A 10,662-nucleotide genomic window follows, 5' to 3' on the forward strand; every position below is an offset into this window, starting at 1 on the left:
TTATTGGTCGTGTAAACAGTTTAGCACATGTTATAGCGGGTGCAGCAAAATGCTTATGCTACGAGCTCCTAGCAATGCAGTAAAATGTCCAACAAGTACACCATTCTTTAAATATTTTAATTACTGTAACAGTAAATGAAATGCAATCTATACGTACATACAGTTGAAGTCGGAAGTTCACATACACTGGCTGGAGTCATTAACTTATTTTTCAACCACTCCACAAATTTCTTATTTAACAAACTATAGTTTTGGCAAGTCGGTTAGGACATCTACTTTGTGCATGACAAGTAATTTTTCCAACAATTGTTTACAGACAGATTATTTAACTTACAATTCACTGTACCACAATTCCAGTGGGTCAGAAGTTTACATACACACTTGACTGTGCCTTTAAACAGCTTGGAAAATTCCAGAAAATTATGTCATGGCTTTAGAAACTTCTGATAGGCTACTTGATAGGCTACTAAAAGTCAGCGTGGAGCCTCCAAGTATGGACATTATCTGAATAGAAAATGTGTACAGCAGTAGTTACATTTAATGAGCCTTGACTAGAATACAGTATATACACATATGAAGTGGATAAAACAGTATGTAAACATTAAAGTGACCAGTGTTCAATGACTATGTACATAGGGCAGCTGTCTCTAAGGTGCAGGGTAAAGTACCGGGTAGTAGCCGACTAGTGACAGAGTAAGGTTCAGGGCAGGGTACTGGGCGGAGGCCGGCTAGTGTTGACTGTTTAACAGTCGGATGTCCTGGAGATAAACAGCTTCTATCAGTCTCGCGGTCCCAGCTTTGATGCACCTGTCCCGTCTCCATCTTCTAGATGGTAGCGGAGTGAACAGGCCGTGGCTCGGGAGGCTGCGGTCCTTGCTGATCTACTTGGCCTTTCTGTCCAGCCGTCTACTGCTGCAGTGTTCACCAACACTGACTCTAATCCTTCCAACTTTGTCTCCCCCTTGGCTAACGGACACACTCAGTCATCCAGATACACAAGCACATGAACGCACAGTCGCATACAAGTGAAAGTGTGCAAACAAGGACAGACACCTAAGAGAGTGAAAGCCTAACTGGCTTATCTGTCTGGAGTAATTTGGTTTTCCTGCCACTTCGACACAGTTCCACAACAGCCAACTTCCAAGGCAACCGTACGCTACAGCAGACAACAGTGCTGAAGAACTGATACCTAGCTAGACAGACTGTAGAAAATGAGGAACAAACCAACATGGAAGAACAATCAATAGTTTGTGATACTGCACTGCTAATAACACTGTATATAACAGAAACCAAAGGGGCTAGACATTTCTAAGCTGACTGTTAATGATGAACTCTGGTACTTTGATCAATAGTGAAAGTGACTAATGTGGTCTGAAATGGACTGAGCTGCCAAGAAACATCCATGACTTATCACTTAGGTAGCGGCCTCGTGTACTGGAGGATCTGGAATAGCACAGCTCGGGTCCAAAATGACAGTTCATCTGTCTGTGCTTTGGCTTTCTGGGATGAGACTAGAGGTCGACCGATTATGATTTTTCAACGCCGATACCGATTATTGGAGGATCAAAAAAAGCCGATACCGATTATTCGGCCAATTTTTTTTTTCTTTATAATAATGACAACTACAACAATACTGAATGAACACTTATTTTAACTTAATATAATACATACATACTATCAATTTAGCCTCAAATAAATAATGAAACATGTTCAATTTGGTTTAAATAATGCAAAAACAAAAGTGTTGGAGAAGAAAGTAAACGTGCAATATGTGCCATGTAAAAAAGCTAAGGTTTAAGTTCCTTGCTCAGAACATGAGAACATATGAAAGCTGGTGGTTCCTTTTAACATGAGTCTTCAATATTCCCAGGTAAGAAGTTTTAGGTTGTAGTTATTATAGGAATTATAGGACTATTTCTCTCTATACGATTTGTATTTCATATACCTTTGACTATTGGATGTTCTTATAGGCACTTTAGTATTGCCTGTGTAACAGTATAGCTTCCATCCTTCTCGCTCCAACCTGGGCTCGAACCAGGAACACATCGACAACAGCCACCCTCGAAGCAGCGTTACCCATGTAGAGCAAGGGGAACAACCACTCCCAAGTCTCAGAGCGAGTGACGTTTGAAACGCTATTAGCGCGCACCCGCTAACTAGCTAACCATTTCACATGGGTTACACCAGCCTAATCTCGGGGGTTGATAGGCTTGAAGTCATAAACAGCGCAATGCTTGAAGAATTGTGAAGAGCTGCTGGCAAAACGCACGAAGGTGCTGTTTGAATGAATGCTTACGAGCCTGCTGCTGCCTACCATCGCTCAGTCAGACTGCTCTATCAAATATCAAATCATAGTCTTAATTATAACATAACACACAGAAATACGAGCCTTTGGTCATTAATATGGTCGAATCCGGAAACTATCATTTCGAAAACTAAACGTTTATTATTTCAGTGAAATACGGAACCGTTCCGTATTTTATCTAACGGGTGGCATCCCTAAGTCTAAATATTCCTGTTACATTGCACAACCTTCAATGTTATGTCATAATTATGTACAATTCTGGCAAATTAATTACGGCCTTTGTTAGGAATAAATGGACTTCACACAGTTTGCAATGTGCCAGGCGGCCCAAACTGCTGTATATACCTTGACTGCTTGCACGGAACGCAAGAGAAGTGACACAAATTCATGTTAGCAGGCAATATTAACTAAATATGCAGGTTTAAAAATATATACTTGTGTATTGATTTTAAAGGCATTGATGTTTATGGTTAGATACATTGGTGCAACGACAGTGCTTTTTTCACGAAAGCGCTTGTTAAATCATCACCCGTTTGTCGAAGTAGGCTGTGATTCAATGAGAAATTAACAGGCACCGCATCGATTATATGCAACGCAGGACACGTTAGATAAACTAGTAATATCATCAACCATGTGTAGTTAACTAGTGATTATGTTCAGATTGATAGTTTGTTATAAGTTTAATGCTAGCTAGCAACTTACCATGGCTTCTTGCTGCCCTCGCGTAACAGGTAGTCAGCCTGCCATGCAGACTCCTCGTGGAGTGAAATGTAAGGCAGGTGGTTAGAGCGTTGGACTAGTAACCGGAAGGTTGCAAAAATGAATCCCCCCTGAACAAGGCAGTTAACCCCCGTTCCTAGGCCGTCATTGGAAATAAGAATGTGTTCTTAATCTTACTTGCCTAGTTAAATAAAGGTTTAAAATATAAAATAATAATTAATCAAAATAATATATATATATATTTTTTAATATATATATATAAAAATAAAAACAATTTTTTATAAAAAATCTATAAAAATATTCGTCAAATCGGTGGCCAAAAATACCGATTATCGATTGTTATGAAAACTTGAAATCGGCCGCAATTTAAAAAAATAAAATAAAAATAAAATATCGGCCATTCCGATTTCGATTAGTCGGTCGACCTCTAGATGACACATCTCTATTTCTGTCTGTTTTCATCTCAGAACCAGAACTCAAGCCCTGACGCAACTAATCACAGCTTGCCTCGCCATCTCCATTTTTAAAAGCGACAGACATTGGCTTGGGAAGTATCATTTATACTCTGTCTATATTTATTTCCCTCCCACCCTCCTTGTATCAGCGCTGTTTCTCCTGGTAAACAAGTAATTGTATCCTGGAGGTAGGGGATGATGGACAGGCCTGTTGCTAGGTACAGAGACTATGCCTGACCCACCTCCGTTATCGCTCATAGCTAACAGGTTGACATGTTTCTGTAATGGTCATTATTTCTGAGGGAAATCCGAGGGCATTGACCCTGTCTGCACAAACAACGGTCTTCAGAGACCTGGGAAAAAGACAAGACCGCTCTCAGGAGTACGAGGAATCACTGAGCTATGAAGACAAAATGAATAGCTGCCATATTGAAATAATCTTCATTGGTGTTGGAGGGGCCTGTTAACAGAACGGACAATGTGATCCGCTGTGATTGGAAGTCTCGGCCAGGTGTCTTCAGTTGATGTATATAGAAGTGTTTTAATCAAATCAACTATATCCACTGAGATTGTCTGATGCTTAAAGCGCACGGTTTGCTAAAAAAAATTAAGACACACAGAAGGCTAATGGGAGTCCGACCGCAATTGATTTGATTGTGCCAGGTCAGGCTCAGACTTGCTGCGTTGTGTAATTTTTTTTTAAATGAAAGCAAGTGACTGTGACTAGCACCCGTTGTTTCTCTCTCTCTCCTCCCTGCTGCAGCGACCACCACAGAACATCAGTGTCAATCTCGCTGTCCATGTTGCTGAAGCTGCAACATAATTACAGCCATTTTTGACTGTTACTGAAATACGTCATTTGTTTAGTAAAAACATTCCCTATTCAACCCTGGCTCACTTTACGTGACACATGAATGCATCGCATGCACGTGACCAATAGGGCCTGACATATAGTGTATCACAGTCACATGAATAAATTGGTTATAACAAACTGTGGGACCTTACATAGACGAGTGTGTGTCTTTCCAAATCATGTCCAATCAATTGAATTTACCACAGGTGGACTCCAATGAAGTTCTGGAAACACCAAGTATGATCAATGGAAACAGGATGCACCAGAACTCAATTTTATGTCTCAAAGAAAAGGGTCTGAATATTTATGTAAACGTGATCCTTTTTTAATTTTAATACATTTGCAAAAATGTCTAAAATCCTGTTTTTGCTTTGTCATTATGGAATATTGTGTAGATTGATGAGGGGGAAAAAACGAATGAATCCATTTTAGAATAAGGCTGTAACTTAACAAATCGTGGAAAAAGTCAAGGGGTCTGAATACTTTCCAAATGCACTGTAAGTATTGAAATAAAGATCTAAAGTAAGTTACAGCTCAATGGTGGTTATACAAGGATGCTATACTAATGATAATGACATTAGCCTACTTATTATAATGATCATAATAGTAATAATAACAATACAAAGGAGATCAAGAAAAAGGAGGGTTATTAGGCTATTATTATTATTATTATTATAATAAATATAATTTCTCTGACAATTAGGAACAGTGTAAACACCAGAGAGGCTGTTTAACGGAAAACAAGTGCAAAGCCTTGATTACAGCAAATATTAAAAACAGCCAAATTTGTGAAATTGTTTATCTGACATGTGGTTGCGTGAGGCTCGGCGCTCACGGAATCAGTAGGCTATTAAACAAACACTCAAACAGGCAAAACAAGTAGGATCTGTCTTATTTCTGTAGCTAGACATACACTACATGACCAAAAGTATGTGACACCTGCTCGTCAAACAAAATCATGGGCATTAATACGGAGTTGGTCCCCCTTTGCTGCTATAACAGCCTCCACTCTACTGGGATGGCTTTCCACTAGATGTGGGAACATTTTCCTCTCTCCTCACTTTTCTTAGACTAATAAGGCAACGGCTGTTTGCTCGTCTCCTAACTCTGCTGCTGCCTCCGCCGCATTGCTCTCAACAACAATATGCTGGTTAACTTTGCTATTATACACACAGCACATGGTCTAGGAAAAGAAGTAAATTCAACAGCGCACTGATGTGCTGCTCTTGGTGCCCCGTGTGAGAACAGCGGGCCTAACTGTGCAACTATTCACCGCCTCTCAATAAATTAATAGGACTATAAATCCCTGTTGTTCACCAGAAGCTGCCTGAGTTTTAGAGAAATGTTGATCACTGTCTCTGTCAATGTACCAGACCGTGTCTGGGTAGCCTAGTGGCAGGGTAGCCTAGTGGTTAGAGCGTTGGGCTAGAGCGTTGGGCTAATAACCAAAAGGGCTAGTAACCGCTGGGCTAGTAACTGAAAGGTTGCAAGTTCGAATCCCCGAGCTGACAAGGTACAAATCTGTCGCGCTGCCCCTGAACAAGGCAGTTAACCCACTGTTCCTAGGCCGTCACTGAAAATAAGAATTTGTTCTTAACCTGTTAGGGATAGGGGGCAGTATTGACACGGCTGGATAAAAAACGTACCCGATTTAATCTGGTTACTACTCCTGCCCAGTAACTAGAATATGCATATAATTATTGGCTTTGGATAGAAAACACCCTAAAGTTTCTAAAACTGTTTGAATGGTGTCTGTGAGTATAACAGAACTCATATGGCAGGCAAAAACCTGAGAGATTCCTTTACAGGAAGTGGCCTGTCTGCCCCCTACCCTCAACAGGTTAACTGACTTGCCTAGTTAAATAAAGGTTAAAAAAAAAGCCCAGTCTCCCGGGAAGAATATCGGTCTTGCCAAGAACAGAATAATGGTGATAGAAACGGCCGACAACTAGCATCAAGCATATTTCAAAACAGATTACTCAAGCACTGGCACTTCTGCCTCTTTCTCTCACATGAGGCTCTGCATAAAACACATTCCATAGAGCACATTCCATAGAGCACAAATCACAACAACGATGAGTCATTGTGAAACATCGATAAGTATTTTTCCTCATAAAAGACAAACTGATAAGGGGGATTGATTTGCATAATTTGTTTCGGGATGCACTTCAGAAGAAGGTTCAGTTAGCCCAAGCACCTAATGCTACAAATGTCTGTCTGATCTGATAAGAGAGTGCATTTCATGACTACATTTTACATTTACATTTTAGTCATTTAGCAGACGCTCTTATCCAGAGCGAATTACAGTAGTGAATGCATACATTTCATACATGGCCCCCCCGTGGGAATCGAACCCACAACCCTGGCGTTGCAAACACCATGCGTTGCAAACACCATGCTCTACCAACTGAGCTACAGATAGGGCCAACTAGGGAAATGGGTAACAAGGCCAAAAGAAAAGCCTGTTTATTGAACCATTGTGCCCTCCTGCCTTAATCCAAGTCAAACCTGTTGAGATCAGAACCAACAACAATGCCATTCCGTGGAGTTAATCGTCACCAGCGTTGACCTGCATTTGCATAGACATGCTCGGGTTGATAGGAAGAGCCTGTTGGACTTGATCAGCTGTGGCAGGGCAATGTGGTGAGTTTCTCCTCTGTGCCTTAGTGTAATAGGGAAAGTTCCTCCACAATTGCTCAGCTTTCTGCCACACCTGTTACGACCTCTGAACGGCTAATGTGTGACGTGGACCATGACGCAACAAGACAACAGTACAGTTGAGTCAACAACTCAGTGCTCTGCTCTATAAAGAGCCATTACAAAATGGTATGAATGCTAATTTGGTGACTGATGCAGGAGGAGAAATGAGCCTGAGTATAAAAATAGACCAACATCTTGGAAATATTTAGGTGGCCAGATGGCCAAGTAGTGAGTCAGGGGTAAAGCCATGAACCGGTTCCGAGTCAACAGAGTGTAATCCGTAGGCCCAGCATAAAACTGTGATAAGCAGCACATTTTCCCAGTCTAACGACTGAGAAAACGCACAATAACACAGTGTGGTATTACCAGCAATCTACAGGGAGGCCTCTGCACTGTGAAGAGAACAGCCTACACACACCTGTTCTATGACATTGCAAAACAGGATAGATGGAGATCCGTCATCAGTCGCAAAAGTTAAACAACAAGCATGGGGTGTTCGGCTTGAAAAAAAACCCATAACATTTCAGCCTGTACTCAAATCAGTTAGCTTTCTGCTAACTTGTTATGTAGGGGCTCACTATCTGGCCTAAAATTAACATGAGACCTTCTGAGACTTCGAGACACATTGTGCCAATGTGGTCAAAGTGAACAGTCGCCACGACTACCAGAGGAAAATCAAACATTTGTTTCACGGCAGCTTTTGCCTGACAGGAACTGAAGGCTTGATTTGATTTCCCTTTCTACTGTATAACAGACATCCATTTCACTATGCCTCCTGTTTTGCTGTTGATGGACAGGTGTGACTTCTCTTTCTGATGCACCTGCTACACAAATTAGACTAAGCTTAGTGAGTCTTAAACAGGTGCTTAAGGCACTCTATCCATTCTCTCGCTTTCACATGTTCTAACTCTAGCCCGACACACAAATCCAGAGGATTTCACACTACTCAAGGCCATGTCTCTTGTGCGGATGACGTTTTCAGATGTGGGAAAAGTGCTTTTGACTAAAACACACAGCAATTCTATTAATAGCCTTAGTGTTAGGCTAGGTGATGTGTTGCGAGAGTGAAGTAAAAGATGTAGAGCCAGAATTAGTAGAATTTGATTCCAGAATTTGCCTAACGGTAGCTTGCCTAGCACATAGAATATCGTATTGAGTACACATGAGGAGGCCCCTTGAAATGACTCATGCTAGAGGGCAGTGTAAAAAGGGTGCAACCAACAGTGGATCATTAAGCAGGTTTCGCACACACTATCAGGACATTGCATAATGATCAATAGTACAAACATATGATCAAGAGCACAAACAGATAAGCCCTTACATATAGGCCTATGGAAAACACCCTGGGGAAAAAAATACTTGTTGTATATGAAATAAACAAGCCTAGGCCTACAACAAGTGCAAAAGGTTGCTAAACCCAAACTGCTGAGTCTTTCTTGGGATACATTTGTTTCAGGAAAACGGTTGAATAATCATTTCACAGGACTTGTTTATTTGACGTGTTTATTTTATCACAGTGCTGAATGACAGCCACAGACAGCCATTTACTTTTCACTTGGCCAATTAGTCAAATCTATTTCAAGGTACCTAACAAATACCTCAGTCTGCTCAAAAAGAATAAACAGCAGAGGGCATCTTGCCCTCGTCTCAGCAGCAGAGAATGTCAGTGATGACGTTTATTTTCTTGTATTTGTTTGGGCTGAAAAGAGACATACTGATCTGTGGAGGCTGCTGAGGGGAGGACGGCTCATAATAATGGCTGGAAAGGAGCGAATGGAATGGCATCAAACACATACTTGATACCATTGCACTCATTCTGCTCCAGCCATTACCACAAGCCCTGTGTGTCTTACTATGGTTCGCCTAGAACCTATCCTTGACTGCCGCTGCAATCTCAATCTTTTCCAATAGAATAAAGGCTGTGTGTTACAGAAATCAGTGTCTCTCTTTATCCTTATCTTTTATTTTCTTTCCCCTCTCTCTCAAAGGTCAGTTGTGTCACAGAGAATGGATCAATGATCAGTTTAAATTTACCGGCAAAGTGCTTACCTCGTATCCTCAGTGCCATTCAATCCAGCATTGTCTCAGCATCTGCATTCATGTAGAGTCAACTCTCACATGTCCATAGTGTTCAATGATCTGCTAAAGAGAACAATTCAACAATGGTCATATAGATGTTTGTACATCAAACGTGTGCAATTGCACAACACACACTAACTGAATGTCACGTTGGACTTGCCATACAAATCCTTTAGTCAAAAGTTGTGTAACTATGTGGTTTTCATCATGTCATCACTCAAACATTTGCCCAGGTGAGAAATGTTTCCAAAGATGTATTCCAATTTGCCCATAGTCTGCATTTGAGATAAATGCTGGCCACAACAGTATAACTAGCTACTAACGTTACCCATCTGGCTTTTTAGTTGCTTCAAAGAACAGTTTAAAACATATGAAAGCAACTTCCTGCTTATGTTATGAACTATAAGGAAACACGGGCAATGTTTAATCGATTAGTAAGCTTATGTTCAATAAACTATGCATACACTGCTAGCTTTGACAGCTAACAGTAGCTCGCTAGCGTTTAGCTATGGGTGAAACAAAGCCGCAGCAAACTCCCTAGTTTAGTTTTGGATGCAGCTAAACCTAATGACTAGCTAACTTAGCTAGTTACTAGTAGCTAGCTAGTTAGCAAACGTTAATTGTCTCAAAACAACTCTCGCTTTTACATTTCAACATTCACTCTTGTGAAACCCCTGATTGAAATGGTTTGTTTTACGAAATAACAACGAAGTCGTTTGTGAAAAACAATCTTTGTAAACCACTGGCTACGTGACATTTCACGACAACAAAGCCAAAGGTGTCAAAACTGAAACTCTGATAAAGAGGTGTGTTTTGCCTAAACAAGCGCGAGCTTACCGTGTCCCGAGTTCATAATCTCTCAAGCGAGCAGCATTACAAAATCCACTGAATGAATATGAACAGTTCACCGGACAGTAACAAAACGTTGTATTGTTATCACTTCCAAGTACTGCGTCGTAGTCCGAGCCTCATTTCATGCCCAGCCTGTTGACAGCTACCTGCTGGAAGCAGAGTTCCTGAGTGAAAAAAACCATTAATGTCTCCCAAGGCTAGAGTAATCAAAGTCGATAAGAAGGATCATCAACCCGAACCCGTTCGGGGATTGATTATACAGACATTTTGGGATTGTTTCCCAATATTTTTATTTTAGGACTACAAAATGGACTTGAAATACATGTCACAGATAAAAAGGTTAGGAAAAATGTTAAATGAAAATGACATAGGCCTTTGTAGGTTATAAATGGAGCACAGTTAGAGCACACAGATACACTTTGTAACTTTGGTCTCTAGATCTTTCTGCTGTGGATTGTCTCATAATACTACCAAAAATAAGAAATAATTGTTCTTGACTATCTAGCCATCAAATACACTAACATGCACACCAAATGCACAGCATTCACTTGAAATGATGCTTCAGTCCGTCTCTTGATTTCAAAGAGTAGATTATTATTTGTGTCATTGAATCCGTTGGAAAAATAAACATAACTTTTGTGGGAATTGCTTGTTCTCAGATAATATAAAGGGATTCTATCTTAGATTTTTTTTTAACC

General features: G+C 40.6%; 1 protein-coding gene across 3 annotated transcripts in view; it reads right to left on the reverse strand.

Moving 5' to 3' along the window:
- LOC106564888 (testis-expressed protein 2) overlaps positions 1-10,159 on the reverse strand; it is a 52,718-nt gene extending 42,559 nt beyond the window's left edge. For 2 of the 3 annotated variants that reach the window (XM_014131379.3, XM_014131377.3), the window contains exons 1-2: positions 9,950-10,159; positions 9,083-9,175 (exon numbers count right to left, since the gene is read on the reverse strand). The gene's annotated coding sequence lies outside the window, so the exon portion shown is untranslated. The remainder of the gene's footprint in view (positions 1-9,082; positions 9,176-9,949) is intronic. The other variant, XM_014131378.3, reaches the window with a different exon arrangement.
- Between the last annotated feature and the right edge of the window lie 503 nt (positions 10,160-10,662).

Source organism: Salmo salar, chromosome 12 (genome assembly GCF_965601325.2).
Source record: "Salmo salar chromosome 12, fSalSal1, whole genome shotgun sequence".
NCBI classification, from domain to species: Eukaryota; Metazoa; Chordata; class Actinopteri; order Salmoniformes; family Salmonidae; genus Salmo; species Salmo salar.